Source organism: Filicampus tigris, chromosome 7 (genome assembly GCF_054856515.1).
Source record: "Filicampus tigris isolate MCC_2025a chromosome 7, RoL_Ftig_1.0, whole genome shotgun sequence".
Lineage (NCBI taxonomy): Eukaryota > Metazoa > Chordata > Actinopteri > Syngnathiformes > Syngnathidae > Filicampus > Filicampus tigris.
In genome coordinates this window covers 15,590,559-15,609,120 of record NC_141223.1, presented here as the reverse complement: position 1 = coordinate 15,609,120, position 18,562 = coordinate 15,590,559, and positions in this window count along the sequence as shown.

Sequence of the window (18,562 nt, the reverse complement as noted above, 5' to 3'; positions counted from 1 at the left end):
TTCTGACTGGTTGCGCTATATGCGCACCAAAGACTGATTAACAGGAGAGGACAATGTCGGACAACATAAGAAATACATTTCCAAGGTGTACATTTTTTCAGGAAAAACTGGACATTGTGAGTATGTCAACTAACATTTGCTGTCTGCCTAAATTGTTTCAACCCGGATTTTTTGAGGGAGCACTTTCAGAGCGACACGTTTCAGCATTCCAACTAGCTTCAAGAAAGTCTGCCTCAGCATCTCTGGAGAGTACCAAGCATTTTATTGAACATTTTCATGTATTTGTCATTTTATTTGGTTATTATTGACTGTGACCTGCTATATTGTAGTGTAGAGGTTTTGAGGTGAGGAAGATTAAGGTAGGTGTGTTTTTTTGCTTTAGCGATAATGGAATTCATCCACAAATGAGCAAAAGGCCTCTGTCTTCTCCTAAAAGCCACACACAGTTATGTAGCGTGTTTTTATTGTTATTATTTGGTGATGTGATAATGTCATTAACAGGTGGATTAGGTCACTTCAATCCCCACTAAAGGAACTGATTTAAGCAGTGTTAATATTCAGATTGTGCCAAATGTTATAGTGGCTTTTTTTACTGTTTGTAAAAATCCAACAAGGCCAGAAGGTTAAAAGTACAAGTTGTGGTCGGAGCTTTAAGAGGATAAACTGAAGGATTACATTTCCAGCAGCATGTTTGTTGTTGGCTGCAGTCAATGAACATTTCTAAAGGGATGTGATATTTATGAATCCACTTTTTCAACACGCCTCAATGCATGTGACCTTTTCCACAGTGTTGTACACAAATGCCCCAGCGGCCTCTTGTGGCATGTGAAAGGTTAACTGGGACACATGTGTGAAACAAGACAGTTTTTCGAAATTGGTCATAACACAGCTCAGGAAGTTTTTGAAAATGCAGCCCCTGAAGCTAGTTTCACTGGGCAACATGAAATATGGTAGGCATGAGTCGCCCCACAAAAAAAGTCTTTTGAAAGCATGGCTGAAAAAAAATCAGCCATTTTGGTTCATTGGAGCTATTTTAGCGTCACATTTTCAATTTCAAGGTGTACTTTACAGACTAACTGGTTTTAGAGATTTTGTCTGATTGCTATCAAATTTGAAGCACGTGTAAAAGACAGATGGGCAATGCTAAATTGATTGAAAATTTTAATTTTCATTATAGCATATGGGCAGCCAAATTTGATGACCCATTATATGGTGCTATACTATTAATGTTGAATTAGTAATGGCACACATATTATAATTGACTCGATTAAATTGAGTTTAGGACATTTTTGAAAATTCTGCCCTCCAAGCCAGTTTCACTTGCCAACATGAAATTTGGTAGATGTCTATCGTCAGTAGACCATCACTAGACTGACAAAAACATGTCAAGAAGCCAGTTTCCATCATGACGTGTGGTCGGAAAACGGTGGACAAGTGTGATTACTTGCCATAAAACACCAAACTAGTCATGATAAAACTCCAAACATTTTCTTGAAATTTTAGCCCCCAGTCAACTACACACAGCAACATGAAATTTGCTAGGCATGCCTATCATGAGTAGACACAAAAAGAAGACATGCCTGAACAAACACAGGAAGTCAGCTTTAAAGGTTTGAAGCAGCCATTTTATTGTGATTTTGGCAAACTCCTCCAAGAGATTTTGTCCACTTTCTACCAAATTTGACTAACACAAACACTGAACAATTTTATTTTTCAGAACAATATGTGGTTGGAAAATAGCGTCAAAATTTGATGACCTTATCATAAAACACCAAACTAGTAAAAATATAGCTCAAGATTATTTTTTAATCACCCCCCCTGATGCCAGTTACCTTTAGTGACATACAATTATGTATACATTATTGTCATGAGCAGACCCTAAAAAACACACAAAGCTGCCATTTGGATTTAAAGCTTGTATTTTAGGGTCATATTGGTTATTTCCAGTGTTCCTTCTCGGAGGAACCTTCCCCAGCGTTTAAAATCCATAGAAATACAGCATATCTATCATATGTTGACCCACAAAGAGTGTCAATATGTCTTGGCTGAACAGACACAAGAAGCTTCCATTTGGGTTTGATGCAATCATTTTATGATCATTCTGGCAGATTTGTCCTCGACAGTTTGTCTGAGTCCTACTTCACTTGAACCATGAGTACAAGACAGATGGGTGATGCAAAATAGACATGATGTTGACGTTGTTGTTGCTGCTGCAATAACTGCCCTCTGGATGTTAACATGCCGCATGCGACCATTCATCAGAGAGTTCAAGCAAGCGTCCTCATTCAACTACACAAGCCAATTTGAATTCTGCAACTTTCTGCCAAATGTGTTGATGAAACACTCAGCGGAGACGATACACATCTGTTTAGGACCGCCCCCTCCACTTTACCTTCTCTAATTGCGCCATTTTTTTTCACTCTTTTTGTCATCTGCGTGCAATTACGAGTCAAAGCAGCGGGTGAAAGCAAACACTGATGGGGAAAACATCCTGGCATTGCGTTAATTCTGTCACTGGCTCTCATAATTGTCCATGTTTGAAACGCAATATGTAATCAGTGGGAGGGGAGTCATAAGGCAGGCAGCTGTGCATTAGCATGTGCATGCACACATGCTCAAAACACATACAAGTAAAACACACAAAAAAAAAAAGGTTAACGATAACATCTTCAGATTTTGTTCAATTGTTCTTTTTCTGAAGGGGTCTTGTTTGTAAGCATTTTTGAAATACAGTGACCTCTCGCCATTCTCTATGTTCAGTAGGGGCCAAACCTCCACACAAATAGCAAAAATATATGTGGGCATCTCCCTAAATGTATTTTAGAATTTCCTATATTCATACTTTTTGACCTAAATATACTACAAACCATAATTGCAAAACATTTTAGTATCATTTCTTACAACATTGCCTCATATATATCTATCTACAGTAATTATCTACCTATTTATCTATTACTCTATAATGGCAGATATCAGATTTTGAGGTCTACTACTGCCAACAGCAATCAGACGTTTAAATAGATTTCTGGTGAACATTTCTGACAATGTATTTCATCCAGTTTTGCCATAATGATAGAGATCAACCAAGTTTGATGTGTAGTATGCAAAGGTCGACCATTTCCAGCTACTACAGCACTCAGAATGAAAATAATATTTGATATATGGTGATTGGTGCCACGTCACCCCTGAATATGCCATTTGTGGATTTGTGGATGGTCCTTAACACAGACTTAGAGAGAAATACAGCTATAGGCTCTTTTATTGCATGTACATTTGAAGTGACAACAAATGCAGCTGTGAGGTTCCTACACATGTGATATAGTAGCAAAAATGTACCTATGATGCCGAGTATGAGTATGTAAGTACTGAATGTTGTTACTTGACTTTTGACTTAGTTCGAACAGCCAGCAAACTTTTACCCGCTGACATAAGTCATGTTACGGTCATGGCGGCATTAGTGATGTTCCGCCAACGTTTACTGGCTTTGATAATGGTATAGTGTGTGCTTGCTCAACTCGGCGAGGGGTTCATGTGTGTGTAGCTCAGCTTTACTCTTCTTTTCTTTAGTGGTAGTTCTTGCTTGTGAAGTCTCATAATCCTTCATAAAATTTGTAGTGGAACAGAAGTGTCGTCGAATTGCTCTTCACGGCGACCGTTTTTCAGCACATCTTAGAATGTTTTTTTTTTTTTTTGGACCAACGTCAGTCTTGTCAACCCTGTATCATTTCCAAGCTAGGGACGTGGACTTGCATGTTGTTGTTAAATCATTTCTTTATTTTCTCAATTGGAAACATTGTTGCGTTCCGCTTGACTGATGCCACTGAGCCGTGACCTAATCCTGCCTGCTGATTCGCAGAATGAAGACTTATCACTTCCTCTTCCTTTAGCGCCTATGCTTGCTAATTCGCAGAATGATGACTTTCATCACTTTCTCGTACCTTACAGCCAATTAATGGACTAGTTCGTGTTTTAAGGCAGTAACAATACTCGATAATGTAAAATTACACTTTGGGAACTCAACGTTGACCATGTCAATGACAATATCTATCGCCCACCCATAGTACCTATCTAGCTACATCTACCTACATCCACTTCTCTATCTGCTGTCCATTACATACCTACCTACCTACCTACCTACCTACCTAGGACAAACAAACAAACGGTGTACTTCCAAATCTACCTAGCTAGCAACCAACCTCATCTTGGTGTTCATGTGACTCTTTGGATATGATACCTCACCCCAAACGCTCCTCATTTTCTTGTCTGTTGGACTTTTATTGAGATTTCTTACATGTACCGCACCCATCAATCAGCGTCAAATCCCGCACTCGCCGTGTGACACACAAGTCAGGGATGATTTGTTGATGCTGTGTCGCATGGGAAAAGTGATAGCGTTGCTCTGTCACTCAGTCGCTCGCTCAAAGAAGGGTGATGTTTGCATTCGGGTCAAGTGGAACAAAGCCCCAGCAGATACAACAGGGAAAAGGCGTGATGGTTAAATGACTATGAGAATAAAGGTTTTTTGCAAGGAAAATGTCTATATTTACAGACAAAATACTGATGAAGTTTTATATTTTGAAAGTATTCTGGTTATGAGCAAGAAGACATGATTTATTTAGTAAAAAGAAGGAAGAGAAGAAAGTTTTCAAGATTTCTTCAAATAAAAAAAATATATGAGAATAGTTAGATTCTTGTCAGGAAAATCTCAGTTGTTGTTCTTTTTCTTTTTTTGAAGGAGCAGAAGTCTCACTTTTATGGTGAATTTGGTATTTTTCTCTATTCTTTTCAAAGTCAACATTATAATGATAACCTTTTATTAATTTTTTTAATTTAAGAAAAATTGATTTTTTTTTCGAGAAAATTATTCAATATTGTTTGTCATTTCTTAAAAGGATTAAGTAGTAGTTGTTGTAGTAGTAGTAGTAAAAAAAATTTACATAAAAAAAAAAGAATAGTGTTTTACGTTTTAAAATGTTTGAGAATTTTGGAACTATAACAATCCTGTTTGTGAATAAAGTAATAATGCTGTTCAAAAGTCATTAAAAAAATACAAGATTCAGACTATTCCCCCCCAGATATGAATTTATTGTAATATTCTGTTCTTCAAATATTTGGAGTTAAAAAACGTTGTCTAAAAATAAAAAGACTATACTTAATTTATTATTTTACATAGAGTACGATTCGTACATCCAACCGCACCTCTGCTTGTCTTTTTTTTTGTTATTGTAAAATTCTTTAAATTAGAACAGCAGCCTTTCACTCCCCCTTTCCATTTGTGTTGACGGTATGGATGAAGCATCTCTCTTCCCTTTTGTCTCTCATCTCCTACCTCTGGCCCAAATAAATAAGTTGCTGCTACAGGGGATCGGTCTCGGGTGATTCTCCAAATGAAAGAGGGAGTGCGAGGTAGGGATGGGCGGATCGATACCAAAATATTGATATCCGACCCAGAGTGCTCAATTTCAAGTATCGATCCTCAAACTAAAGTATCGACATTTGCAATTATATATTTATTCACATTCGGAATATTTGGTCCAGTATTACTTGGTATCTAATCCAAAATCCCTGGTATCACCCAACCTTATTGTGCGGTGGGGGCTACTGCACACCAGGAGACGTCTTTTCAGATCTTGCCATGCCAGCTGCATGCGGACAGTGGCTGTAGAACGCTCCTTAAGGTGCATGCCAAACACGAACGTTGGGCGGCAGCTGGCAACGGGTAAACAAACGAAGTGTGAGCGTGAATGCCTTTGAGGGATCGTCGTATGTTTTCTCAACATGGAACCCGAGGGCAGCAGATTCAATTAAAACAACAGAGGCCCCAGAATTAGACTCAGAGTAACCAAGGCTAACTCAAAGTCAGCCAGATTTACAGGTTCAGAGGATTTAAACCACTCTAGAGCGCTAATGCCAATTTAGTACTGTAAACGAGCCAACAGAATACTGTGGTCCACCATTTCACACGCTACAGTTACAGCCAACAAAACCAGACCCTCATAGTCTTCCATGTCATTAACCAGGAGGATGTCATTCTTCTTTCTTTCATTCTTATCATTGGATTGTGACTTATTAAAAAAGCCTTGTTTCATCAAATCTTATTTTTGGGGGTCAACGCCTGAGACCAAGCGACCGCCACATTTGTTTTGTTTAAAGAAGAAAACAAAACAAATGTCGAAGAAAAATGGCGAATGCAGGAGAATTTTTCTGCCCTTGGGAAATATCCCATTAGGTGTTGACCAGACTATTAGCAGCAAGTCTGGCCTGTTGTGAGCATCATAATAAATAATGCACATACATTTTGTTAATCTGCTTTTTCACACACACTTTTTACGGGAGCTTGTCTGGTTTATTTGTGAATAATTTTTAGCACCATGAAGCAGGCACACGTGCTTATAAACATGGCTCATTGGTCTTGATGATGGCAGCTGCAGTTGATCACTCACCTTTTTTTTTTTTTTTTTTTTTTTTTTTAAGCTTTTGGAGTACTTTTGTCTCAACTTTGCTTAATCACTCTTGTAAAAGCAACTGATCTGGCCTCTGGTGGCCGTCAAACAACCCAGCACAAATGAATGAAATGGAATGATATGAGAATAAAGTCACATTTTTTCAAGAAAAAAAATGGTTCTGATCCTAATAATTTTAATAACATAAACCCATTTCTTTCAAAAATCTTGCGAAAGACCATTGCTCCCTAGCTCCACTCCCACCCTAACTCCAATATCTCGACCAACAATTCCAGTCTGGTTTGCTCACCCTCCACAGTACAGAAACGTCATTATAATTCATTAAGATCCCCATTGCCAATGCCATTTCTCACACTGTGCTCCTGAACAGATTCCACAAGATTGTCGTGACGCACGCACATACCCTTTCAGTGGTTCAATTCTTACCTGTCAGGCTGCACCCATGGTTAAGATGAAATCATTGGAATCCCATCCATACCCCGCTTATCCTTGTGTCCCCCAGGCCTTTGTCTTGGCACCACACCACTTTATCATCTACATCCTATTTTCATAACATTATTTTCTATAAAAAAAGGTTGCAATGTTTTTAATTGAAGTTGTGTGATTCCCTCCGCACAAGATTACAATTATTTTTCCACAATGAAATCGCTTAGTCTTTTGAAAAAAGGTGGCATATGTCCTAAACGAAAGTCAAGCTCTTACGAGAATAAAATCATACGCTTACAAGAAAAATGAGAAAAGTCACAATCTTCTGAGTACAAACATGTATATTTTCAAGTAACAACACGTATTACAAAAAAACTCTTATTACCATACGTAACCATTGCTGCCATGGCATTGACTTCACTGAGGCGGATCAGCTATTGCCCGATGGCTATGCCTTATTTTTGCTAATTTATTCACCAAATAATTTAAATGAGTGTGTGTATGTGTTGCTATTTGATTCAAAGGCCGCGTCCTTGGGCGCCGTCCAAGGTACGTGCTTCCATATTACACCCATCAGGTGTGGACGCGAAACTGGCTGATTAGTCCTAATGAACACGCGGCGATTGTTTCAAAGTCCTGTGGACAATATAAAGGCAGCTGTCACTACAAGCCAAGCAGACGCTTGGCGGAGGAATTCGTAGTGCGTGGATATGAATATGTATGCAGGTTAACTCAAGTGCGACTCTGTAATTGCGATGGGATGGAAAGACAACTCGAGTGCTTTGTCTTTGCATATGAATCCACCAAGATGAATATAACCTGTTTTTTTTTTAATTCCTTAGAATTATTCAGCAAACAATGAATTGCAGCGGAGGTCGTAGCCTTTTGTTTGGATTCCCAAACAATTTCTATGCAAGAACAGTACAGAGGACCTCTGCATATTTGTGGTTTGACCATGGACATCTAAAAATAACCTGCATGTGAAATGACGCCTGAGAAGCGAAGTCACTGGCGCCCATTTTAAAACTGAATTCATAAAAGTCAAAACGAAAGCAAAACTAACTATAATGAATAATCAAAAACTATTATAACCCTGATAGCCACTGCAGATTTTCACATTCAGATATGAATGAGTGACTCCCTCAGTGCCAGGGTAGCGACGGTCACAAATTGCTTGTGATGCCAATGTATACCCTTACACAGAAGTCTGCCTTCTTATCCCTCTTGATACCCAGTCGGAAGCCAGCATTGGCTCTTTACACACAGGCCAGTGAGCTTGGACAGCCGGCGTGAGAGGGGCTGAATGCTCCCACGCACAGCACACTTTAATTGAAATCATCCACCTTGCACTGAAGCTGGCGGTTTTGGCCTTGTCTCCACAGGTAGTGTTTATTTTCCACCTCCCCACATCGTCAGCATCATCATCATCTTTTATTTACTCAGCTGCGGCCCAAGAACGCTAAAATCTATGTAAACGTGGGCATACGGATCACATATTGATTACACAAGGCTTCGTTCCGCCGGCTCGCCCGGCTCCTCTGCTTTTTAGCCGGCATTAGCTGGCCTCTCACCTCTCTCGACGGATTGAGAGTTGACTGTGAGGACTGCACCAACCAGAAATCCTGAGTTCAAAACCCTGTAGCGTAGTGACAAAAACAGTGTTCACCCGCTATATCGCTTCTGTAAATGACATACGTTAAGGCCCCCTCCATTGGGGATTCTGTTAATTTTGGGTATAATTCCACTTTCAGCCACTCAATGGTGGCGCACTAGTTTGACGTTGTAAATTTGACTAAAGAAGAAGATTGAAAACAGGAAGAAGAGTATTTGTGCTCAGCCTAGTATTTGCTGAAAATTATGGAATGTCGATCCTCTTCAATCTTGCTTTTTACGCCTACAGAAATCCATGTCTGTAGGCATAGCTGGACATTCTGCCTATGTGACGGACACAGTCACACCTGTTTATTGAGTTGAGAGAGAGCTACGCCTATCACGAGCAAACTTCATTGCAGATTTTTTGGGTGGAAAAACCTTTTAAAACTGAACATTTTCAAAAAAATACCAACACGCAAACGGGCTGTAAAACTAAGTGAATTTAATTTTTTAAAAGTCCAAATGAAATCAACTACCAAGGAGATGGAAAATCCCAAACTATTACTATTACAACCTTGGTGCAAACACATTTACAGTGTTTTCTTTGGTTGAATTGCGTCTGGGAGCATCAGCTTGCATTTTCTATGGGTTTCGTGTGTGTGGATTTAATGCAGAGGACTGAAGTCACTTTCACACACTTTTACTGCATGGGCTAATTGATATGAATTGCCGGTCACCTTCCCGGCCTCTGCGTTCTCCGTGCATGACAGGCTCCACGGCGTGCGAGATGCAAACTTCATTAGCGAGCGAGTGAGTCCTTGGCAAACGGGGCACAAACACGGAACACATGCAGAGGAAGCAGTGACGAGAGGTCCCCGAACTCTGCACGACAAGATAGACAAAGCGTCTGTGATTATTCGCTTTTCCCGAGGCGCTGTTACAAAACAAACAGGAATGAAAGGCATATTTTCAAGGCTACAGGATTAGGTTATGCCACATTAACGGCTGCACACCTTATGAGTGCCAAATGGTGGGGGAAGCGGGTCAAGTGACTTGTCCGAAAATTGATCACTTAAGTCTGACATTTTTCCCATTTTCACAATTGCTCTTCCTTGGTCACATGACATGGAGGTGTTGCTTTACTAGTGGTGCCACTGGTTCGGTTTAGGTGTAATTGTGAATATTGCTGCGGTGATGATCAAATTTCCCTCACGGAACGGATCAAGCATCCATGAATCCATCTTGTGGCTTAGTTCTTCATGTTTTAGCATCAAATCTAAATGTATTGTATCCATGTATTTTTACCGGCCTCTGGTGGCCAAGGCGCACACACCAGAAGGAGCAGCACAAATGTCTATTGAATTGAAATCATGATGCAAAAACTTTGAATTCTTTGTTTGATGTAAACTTGTTTTATTTTATTTGTATTTTTTGTTATTATTTATGTTACTCCTTTGTTTTTATATAGTACAATACTGTCAGGTGTGATATTTTGTTTTACTAAAATTATATGTTCGAATTATGGTGGGCTGGAACACATTAATGGCATTTCCATTCATCCGAGGAAAGTTAATTGAGTCATCTGAGTTACAAGTAGAGATGTTCGACACCACTTTTTCTTCATACTGATACCAGTACAAGTACGCAATTCTTTAGTAGTTACAGATACCGACGGCAAGTACCAATACTACCACCAAAATTCCAGCCAAAAAACAATGACCGATAATCTTAAAGAAAGACCTATCCCAATATAGCAATTTTCCTGAAAATTGCAAGAAGTTAATGGTAATTTTCTATTGTTTTAATTTCAAATTTCTAGTTCCTGATCATAAAAGGCGGTGATACTAGTACCGGCTGCTGTCGTGAGTATTGATACCTTGAAATAAGGCTGGTATCAGCACCAATATCAATATCTGGCATTGGTACTCGCGCATCCCTAGATGCGAGCATGGCCACGAAGCGAATTAAACTTGGTACCAATGTTTAGCTTTTTTCAAAGAATCAACTAGAAAAACAACTTTGGGTGTGTTTCCCAGCGTTTCCCTTTTGCTCGTTCTCTCAATCGCTTTTCTCTTTTCTTCTCTGTCTTGTTTTCTTTTTTTTCTGTTTCTGTTTCTCTTCTCTTTTTTCTTGCTCAATTGTTCCTTTCTTTTTTTATCCTTCTCTTTCTCCTCTCTCTCCCCCTCACATTTTCCTTCTTTGTGGATGCTAGTTGAAGTGTGTCCATCTTGCTCGCTAGCGTTGAATTGCGCTGCCACCTGCTCGGCTCGTGCTGCCCGAGTGAAGAAAGTGACTTTTCTTGTGAAGCTCAAAGCGCGGCTGCCAATGAAGACCTTCCAATGAGGCCCATTATGCGCCCACGAGAGAAACGAAGAATTATGCAAGAAAGTGCATTTTTTTTCTTTTTTCTGAAGGCCAATAAAACGTTTTATGTTCCTGGACGGCCTTTTTGGAGGACAAGCTCTTATTTCAAAGGGGAAACGTTGACTGCTGCAGATGGTGAGAGCCAAAGGCGGCAGAGAGGAGTTAGAAGGCCAGACGAGCCCCAGTAGGAGCACGTGACCACGCCATTGCTTTGCAACAAGGTGATTTTACAGCACTGCTGCACCAAGGTGGATTCCACACCGTGAATGGCTGCTGCGTTTAGGGTCCCATCGCTGCCAAATAAGAAAAAAGGATTCAAGTCACACACACTCGTCTCATAATAGTCAGGTTTATACCTCACTGTTCACTTGAGTTCAGGTTTGATCCAATTTAGCAACAGTTGACATGTTTTAAAGCAAACATGCAACACACATAGCCAGACGATATAAAAATCACTCACAGATTATGTATTCTTTATCCTCTGCAAAAACCGACTGATGTTGCTGCGGTTTACTGAGTCAGTCACAGTAACTGAGTGCACCTCTTTGTTTGCCTGCATGACTATTTTTACACAAACTGTGTTGACTCTGTATTGATACTGTGTTGGTCAGTCAACACTGACCTTCACTGTATATCAAAAATCATTGCAGGTCACATGTAAAAAAAGGATAAACTTGCATGCTGACCCAACATAAGCTTGTGAAATAATGTTAAATCTTTATTCAATTGCTAGTTTTGCACTTAAAATGTGATTTTTGTATATTGTATTTGCTCCATTTTTTTTCTGAGTGAAGTTGTTGATGAGAACAGTTTAAAATCTGCTTGTTTGTGTAAAGGCTCAAATGAGCATGTAGTATACAACAAATGTATCTAATAACATTTAGCGTTATTCTGTTCAATAACTTTTATGGACAGAATTTCTAGGTACAGCCAAGGCGTTGAGGGGATCCGGTTTGGTGGCCTCAGTATTGCATCTCTGCTCTTTGCAGATGATATGGTACTGTTGGCTTCTTCAAGATGCAATCTCCAATTATCAGTGGAGTGGTTCGCAGCTGAGTGTGAAGCGGTTGGGAAGAAAATCACCACCTCCAAATCTGATACCATGGTCCTCATTGGAAAAAGGGTGGAGTGCCCTCTCCAGGTCGGGGATGAGATTCTGCCCCAAGTGGAGGAGTTCAAGTATCTTGGGGTCTTTTTCACAACTGGAGGCAGGATGGATGGGGAGAGCAACGGGCAGATCAATGCACCGTCTGCTGTGATGCGGACTCCGTATCGGTTTGTTGTGGTGAAGAAGGAGCTGAGCCGAAAGGCGAAACGCTCGATTTACCGGTCGAGCTACATTCTTACCCTCACCTATGGTCATGAGCTGTGGGTCGTGACCGAAACAACAAGATCTCGGATACAAGCAGCCGAAATGCGTTTCCTCTTCAGGGTGTCCGGGCTCTCCATTAGAGATAGGGCGAGAAGCTCGGTCATCCGGGAGGGCCTCAGAGTTGAGTCGCTTATCCTCCGCATTGAGAGGAGCAAGATGAGGTGGCTCGGCTATCTGATTAGGATGCCTCCTGGACGCCTCCCTGGTGAGGTGTTCCGGGCATGTTCCGCCGGCAGGAGGCCCCTAGGACGACCCAGGACACGCTGGAGATGTCTCCTGGCTGGCCTGGGACCTCCTTGGGATCCCTCCAGAAGAGCTGGAAGATGTGGCTGGGGAGAGGGAAGTCTGGGCTTCCCTGCTGAAGCTACTGCCTCCGCGACCGGACCTCGGATAAGCAGCAGATAACGGATGGATGGATTGCAATATTGTGACTGTAAAGTTGTCATTTTAACAAATGAATGTCAAATCTTTGTACAAAAAGCTAAAATCAATGAGTACTAGATGCAGTTGTATTTGTCTTAGTGTTTCCTGCCTCCTCCACAAGCCAATTAGCCTTCCAGAGGTGCTTCAATATCTGCCACAGTCTGCATGGGGCACCAGGATGTACACATGATCACAGAGACGGGGTCAGTCACGTAGCGCCCAGTGCGCTCGTTAAAAACTAACACAGGGACAACTGATCAGGGCTAATTGGATGTGGAATACGAGCGTAGATGATGGAGGAGTGGATTATCTACTTGGGATTATGCAAATCCATCTTAATACACACCTTGAATCTTGATATTTCTCTTTATTATTGGACCAATGTCACAATGGATGTTTTACTTGATGTTCTAAAGGTCATTGTTACGAGTCAGGCTGGTGGTGGTAGGACCCAAGAGCAGACGGGTGTAAAAGTAACAAATAAAGTTTATTAAACAGAGAATCAAAGTAACAAAAAAACTGAGGACCGGGCATGGCAGTGGCTGAGCTCTCCTCTGTGCCTTGTCATGTCTTTTTAAACAAAGCTTATACGGTTGTGTGATTTGTGTGTATACGTGGGGTGTGTGTGTGTGTGTGTGTGTGTGAAGGTGCGAGAGCTGATGTACTGGCGTATATATATCTTTGGGATTGTTGGGAGGGAGGGCGGGAGCGGGTCTTCCTTTTAATGTTGTTTATGTTGTGTTTTGGACATTTTACTGGATAGCACTTTGAGTTGCATTCTTTTTGTATGAAAAGTGCTATATAAATACATTTGATTTGATTTGATTTGATTTGAAGGCTTGGGGCTGTGAGAGAACAAACAAGAAATTAGGCCAAAAATGAAGCACTGGGTTAACCCAGGAAAGAGTTCTCAAAAACAAAGTAATTAACTAAAAATCACTTGTACATACTAGGAGTAATTTCAAAGTGCAACAGAGGAAAAACTAAACACGAGGGAACAACTCGAGATCTTGATTTGTCAGCAGAAGGTGAATACAACTTGTTCGTTTGCAAGAGACAAGACGTTGTGGCAAGGAGTAGAGATTTGACGGGCGGCTAAATACTGGATGAGTGATGGACAACAGGTGTGAGCTCAGCACACCTGTGCACGCCCAGCCCTGAAAACAAAAACAGAAACCAGCACAGGAAAGGGAACTGCAAATATTTCAAAATAAAAGGTAACAGCAAACTACTCACAACAGTCATTCTATTATTCACGGCTATGGCTCTTTAACCATTTCTTGCTAATGAATACAATTTTGCATTTTTTTATTTTATTATTATTATTATTTATTTATTTATTTATTTATTTTATTGCCGTCCAAACAGTTTTTTTTTACAATTACAAAAAATCAAAGTGTCAATTAATAGTGGATGTACTTATGTATGTCTTTCCCGGGCGGCACGGTGGTCGACTGGTTAGCACGTCCGCCTCACAGTTCAGAGGTCGTGAGTTCTCTGGCCTCCCTGTGTGGAGTTTGCATGTTCTCCCCGTGCCTGCGTGGGTTTTCTCCGGTTTCCTACCACATTCGAAAAAACATAAGTGGTAAGTTGATTGGACTCTCTAAATTGCCCCTAGGTGCGAATGGCTGGCAACCAGTTCAGGGTGTCCCCTTCCTACTGCCCGAAGACTGCTGGGATAGGCTCCAGCATGCCCGCGTCCCTTGTGAGGAGAAGCGGTATGGATAATGGATGGATGTCTTTCCCTTTTAGTCTGACTCAAATGAATATTTTGAGAATATTTTGACCTTGACCTTAACTGATTTATTTTTTTTCGGTCGGGGGGGTGTTGTCTTTTTATTTTCGACTGGCATCACAAAAATAAATGTGCAAATCAACTCCAAGTCACCGATCTGCAAACAGCGTGGCCACTGTTCTGGTGTTCTGATCATGGTGACAGACACCACAATGGTCCACCGGTGGGGTCAAGGGGGTGAACGCTCTTGAAATGTTGTTTGCGCCAACAATCGCCTATTCGGGGGGCATTTGAAAAAGAGGCGGACAGGCAGAATGAGATGTGTGCACATGAAAGGCCGAGCGGTGGCGGGGTCGCTGACAGATGAATCCACACGTAGAACAAAGGCTGTTTGAACTGATGGAAAGATGAATGCGCCGCACGCTGCCACTGAGACGGGAATGATAAATGGGCAGCAGCCGCAGGCTCTGGATACACAAAGAACACCTGAATGGTGCACCTTTTCATAGATTCATTTTTATTCACAACTACGCACCAGTCCAGTCAAGTTTTTGTACAAGGGGTAGAAAATTGATATGCTGAAACCAACCACTCTTTGAGGTGCTTTAAGATTTTTCTTTATAAAATCATGGTGAGGGGGCGGCACGGTGGCCGCCTGGTTAGCACATCCGCCTCACAGTTCAGAGGTTGGGGTTCGATCCCGGCTCCGGCCTCCCTGTGTGGAGTTTGCATGTACTCCCCGTGCCTGCGTGGGTTTTCTCCGGGTACTCCGGTTTCCTCCCACATTCTAAAAACATGCATAGTAAAGTTGATTGGACTCTCTAAATTGCCACTAGGTGTGATTGTGAGTGCGGATGTTTGTCTCTGTGTGCCCTGCAATTGGCTGGCAACCAATTCAGGGTGTACCCCGCCTACTGCCCGAAGACAGCTGGGCTCCAGCACACCCCGCAACTCTTGTGAGGAGAAGCGGTATCGATAATGGATGGATGGATCATGGTGAGGATAAGCGGATTGGATAATGGATGGATGGATTTACAAAGAAATGCTTATTGATTGTAAAACTTCACTTGTGCAGTCGGAATTATTTTAATTGGTCCTGCTTGTCTAGTAAATAGGCAGAATTTGGACGGCTCAGATGAAACTGTCTTTTTGACCAAATGGGGGAAAATGTGTAGCATGTTTGAATGGCGAACTAGGATGAGCACACACTTTTAAATAAAATGTTAATTTGGCAAATTAATCCGAGCTCTATTTGAAATCCATTTTGACAATCTGTATTAAGTTCATTTCGGGGGGAAAACAAGTTTTACATGAATTTAAAAGCAGATGCAGCATGGTATAAAAAAAATCGCTTTTACTATTTTACTTGGTAATCCAGCAGGGGTTACCAAACTTTTTCAAACTGAAAATTGATGTCAAAATGCCCTCAGGCTCGCATGCCATATGACCAGGCACAGAAAATTTTGGGTCCGACCAATCGCGGCTCACCTGTTTTCTGGGTTTTGGTCATGTTTGCAAGGTGGCCCCATTTAGACCGGTTCACACGGCAGCCCGATTTTAGCCACGAGTCGACCAATAATCGTAAGGATGATCCGATTACCGTAATGGCTCAAAAAGGTCATTTTGAAAGATATTACTAGCGTGTTTGGTATGTTCAGAGTAATCATGCCCGATCGGAAGGACAAATGCCCAACCTCAAATCGAGGCTATTCATCATGTTGGGTTGTTTTGGCCCAACTTCTCACCGTGTGTGGTGTGTGCCGAAGATAAACAAGCATGCAGCCGATTGACAGTGACGTGCAGCCAATCAGATTGCGAGGTCATGAGGCGGTGAGGAAGCACGGTGGGGAATCCAAAATCAAAACCGTCATTGCACAGCAGAAAAGTCCATGCTCCACTCCTTTGACCAACGCCTTTAGTCCTACTAAAAACAAAACAAAAACTATTGCCGCTGTCCCCTCTTTGTCCGCCATGTTTGTTTATTCTGAAGTCACCTTTGATCTTGAGAGGTTTTGTGAGAGGTCCTGTCCGACGTGGCAATATTCATGAATGAAACTGGTTCATGTGTGATGTTTATTTTGCCGTGTGGCTGCACATCACACACTGTACGTTCAAAACTGTTATACTTGTGATTTTTTTTTGTCATTTGTGGGATGTCTCATATTTTGGAAGTTTGCCGACAAGTTTAAAATCTTGCCATATGAACCAGGCTTTGGGCATTGTGATGTCATTTTCAGTCAACAACAAATGGCAATATGGCTGCCCCCTGAGATTGATAAAAAAAAAAAAAAAAGGATTTTGCTGGTTCATGTTGTATGAATTCAATATTAATCAGAAAACTGTATTTAGACTGTTGGGGCCACTATTATTGTAAAGATATTTTTGACTTGACTGTCACCTTCAATTCAATTCAAAACGCTTTATTTCTCCTCGAGGGCCAATTCAAAAGGCAAGGGGATCATCAGCATTAAAAGACAGAACACCAACTAAAATACACATCAAGTGCTGCAGTTACAGTAACCAACCGGGCTTACTCTATGACAATTGCGTCCACTATCATAAGATGCATTTTTGTGAAAATTTCCGCTATGCGAACCTGATTGCAGCGTGCTCTTGCGTGTGCCGCGGTGTGTCCGGTGGAGGCCGCGAGTCACTGACAACAATATTAGCATAAGGAGCGCGGGGGTCACTCTATTGCGTATTCCTTAGCTGGTCAGCTGGAGAGTATTAATAATAAAACAAGACAATAAGGAGGCTGCTCAGCACACATCCACAGTGCTCTCTGTCTCTCTCTCTCTCTCTGGTTGTCTTCGCAGTACGCCGGCGGAATATTTTTTCCGTTGACTCGCTGCGCTTCAATTAAAGGACCATCGCCGTGCTCGGCTGGATGTTCCCCTCGCTGGCGGATGCCCTCGCGGCCACGCCGAGACTATTCCGAATGTGATCCTTGTTCCTTCTCACCTTATTCCCTCTCGCCTTTTACCCCCCAAGCCCCACCCCCACTCACTGCAGTGTTGTCGCAGTGTGCAAAGGAGAGGCATGCGTGTGCATACTAACGCTGCCTGCGCCGATTCTTCTTTTTTTTTTCTTTTTTTTTCTCCCAGCTAACACTGAGAGCCTGCTGCCTGGAGCTCTGGAGTCTTATGAATAAGGGAATAAGTGTTGAGCTGTTATTAAAGTAGATGGAGACAGATGGCCGCCCCTGTTTACACATTGAAGTGAATCGGGAGAGTTGTGGGAAATCAAGTGAAAGGTGCACACAACATCCGCAGCAAATTCATGCAACCCCCAAATCTACCAAACAGACTTTTTTGTTTGCATTATATTTAAAGTGAACCCCTACCCAGGGTCAATTTGAAACCACCTGGGGCTCCAGGCAAGAGGGACTGTAGAGCCCCCACACAACCCAAAAAAAAAAAAAAACCAGGACAGTGGATGACACAAGATATATCTTTTTATAACTGACGGAAACATAAACTGCCTCAACTAAAGAATTGCTGCTCTTGGAGATCCCCATTCAGGAGATTCCAGAGTCCTGACACGCAACATTTAGTTGGGCCCAATCAATGAGCGATGTCCATTGGTGCCTTGAGATACAAGTGATGCAACTTTTGAGTTTTTTGCAATACGAGTCCTCCCACTTGAATAAGTCTGTCCTTGTATTAACTCATTCACTGCCAGACATTTTCAGACCCTCTTTTCCCCTAACGTTTGAAAATGATTGAAAAAAATAAAAATATGTTCCTGGTATTGAATGGCTGGACTGTGAAAAGACAAGTAAATTCATCAATGGCAGTGAATAAGTTAAGTACTACTTTCCTATTTTGGCAAGACTTTGGCACCGTCTTGTGTCAACATAAGGTGATTCAGTGAAGGGAATTTCTTTGAGGTGGAATCATCCTGACAATTCTGGAAGTTGCCAGGATAAAGATTGAGAATAACGAAGAAACACCTGGACACGAGCTTCCTTTGACTGATCCAGTTTTATTTTGAAAACAAGCTTGTGTCCGAGGAATCCAAAATGTTTTCTGCTTGCTTTCTTGAAAATTGAATAGCTTATGTTACTTCTTTAATGAATTTACAAAAGAGTCCACTCACACCTCAGACCCTCCAACCATCAATCTTGTCTCTGCAGCTTTGCCAGACTAAGGAATCAAAGATGTAATTATCTGTGTATCAGCCGCT